General features: G+C 43.3%; 1 protein-coding gene across 1 annotated transcript in view; it reads left to right on the plus strand.

Moving 5' to 3' along the window:
- Positions 1 to 1,849, plus strand: part of CLCC1 (chloride channel CLIC-like 1) — a 13,277-nt gene that overhangs the window by 8,604 nt on the left and 2,824 nt on the right. The window lies entirely within an intron of this gene.

The following is a 1,849-nucleotide window of genomic DNA, read 5'->3' on the forward strand; positions in this document are numbered from 1 at the left end:
GACAGAGTCTCACTCTGTTGCCTGGGCTAGAGTGCCATGGCTTCAGCCTAGCTCACAGCAACCTCAAACTCCTGGGCTCAAGCGATCATCCTGCCTCAGCCTCCCGAGTAGCTGGGACTACAGGCATGCGCCACCATGCCCAGCTAATTTTTTCTGTTTTTAGTTGTTTGGCCAATTGCTTTCTATTTTTAGTAGAGACGGGGGTCTCGCTCTTGCTCAGGCTGGTCTCGAACTCCAGACATCAAGCGATCCACCCGCCTCGGCCTCCCAGAGAGCTAGGATTACAGGCGTGAGCCACCGCGCCCGGCCTCCCAAATCTTCTTTATCATTGGTTGGTTAGACTATACTTTTAACCTGCAGAATGGTGCATTTTTCACCATTATTGGTCTTCTAAAGGGACCTTTCCATTTCTGTTTGAAAGAGGAATTTGTATTGTTATTTGCAAAGTTTAAGTTGTAACTATAAACCTTTGAGAAACAGTTATGAGCATAATAGAATCTAGGAAATTATAGAAATTATAGCATCTTTTCCCATAGAGTTCCTTATAAAAATAAACATATCTACATGTATCTAGAAAACCTTAAGATGCTCCTTCCAGCTTTTATAGTTGATAGTTACCTGTCACTCATCTCAAAAATCTTCCAGTGACTTCCTATCTCACTTGTAGGGAAAGCCAGTTATCGCAGTGGCTTAGGGGCCTCCTTGCTATGCCCTTTTCCCACATCCACTACCTTACTGGTCATCGTCTGCTCACTCTACTTCGGCCACAAGGGCTCCTGACTGTTCCTGGAACTCAGAGCCTTTATACTTGCTGTACCCTCTGTCTAGAATGCTCTTCTGCCATATATCATGTGGTGCTTTTCTTTAGACTTTTAGTCATGTCACCTTTTCCGACCACCCTAATTTAAACTGCAGTCCACCCTACCACCCCACGCACTTCCAGCACTTCATCTCTTTTCTCTTTTCCTACATAGCCCTTTATTCAACAGATGATGTTATACTTTCTTAATTCGTTTGTTGCCTGATTCTCTCCCAAACCTAAATGTAAGTTCCAGTGAGAGTAGTTTTTGCATTTTATTCCTGCTGTATCCCTAGCACCTAGAACTTAGTATGTGCTCAGTAAATATTGGTCAAATGAATTATTCTCACCAATCAAGAGGAGTTAGCAATACTGGTCACCAATCCTCTTGACCCCTGCTAAGCTGGGCCACTAAGCCCACCTAGTATATCGTAAGTGTTCCCACTCCTCCATGTACAGTTCTGTGAGGCTTAATAATATTTATATAATTATAATCCAGCATTGGAACCAGGATTTTAAAGAGTTTCTAGCTAGCTTCAACCAATTTGGGTAGGAACTTGTTAGATATGTTTGATTACTAAAACTTCACATTACCTTAAACAGTTAAAACAAAATATAATTCTGTACTTTATAGCATAAATCACCTATTTTGGATACAAAGCCCAAAGAGATCGGTGAAATCCCAGGAGAAAGCATACCGACTGAAAGCAGCAAGTCTGCTAAGCCTGTCTCTGACCAGGAGGTATCGGGGAATGTGGAAGGTTCAGCTGCAGTGGAAAAGGCCCAGCCCAGGACCGAAGCCAAAGGCAGCCCAGAGGAAGGCGGTACTCACAGCCCAGCAAGAACTGCCGCTGGGGCCTGTGGAAGGGATCCGGTCGGCAGCCCCTGTGGCTAGAGGAACACAGACACGAGTGACAGCTCTGAAGTCTTTGGATTTTGTAAAGTATACTCTTAACAACTCTATTCACTCTTCTTTATGAATATTCTGATATTTACTACAAAGGTGCCAACTTTAACATTTTTACTGACAATCTGAATTAACGAACACAT

This window comes from Propithecus coquereli, unplaced genomic scaffold, assembly GCF_000956105.1.
Source record: "Propithecus coquereli isolate 6110/MARCELLA unplaced genomic scaffold, Pcoq_1.0 Scaffold289, whole genome shotgun sequence".
NCBI classification, from domain to species: Eukaryota; Metazoa; Chordata; class Mammalia; order Primates; family Indriidae; genus Propithecus; species Propithecus coquereli.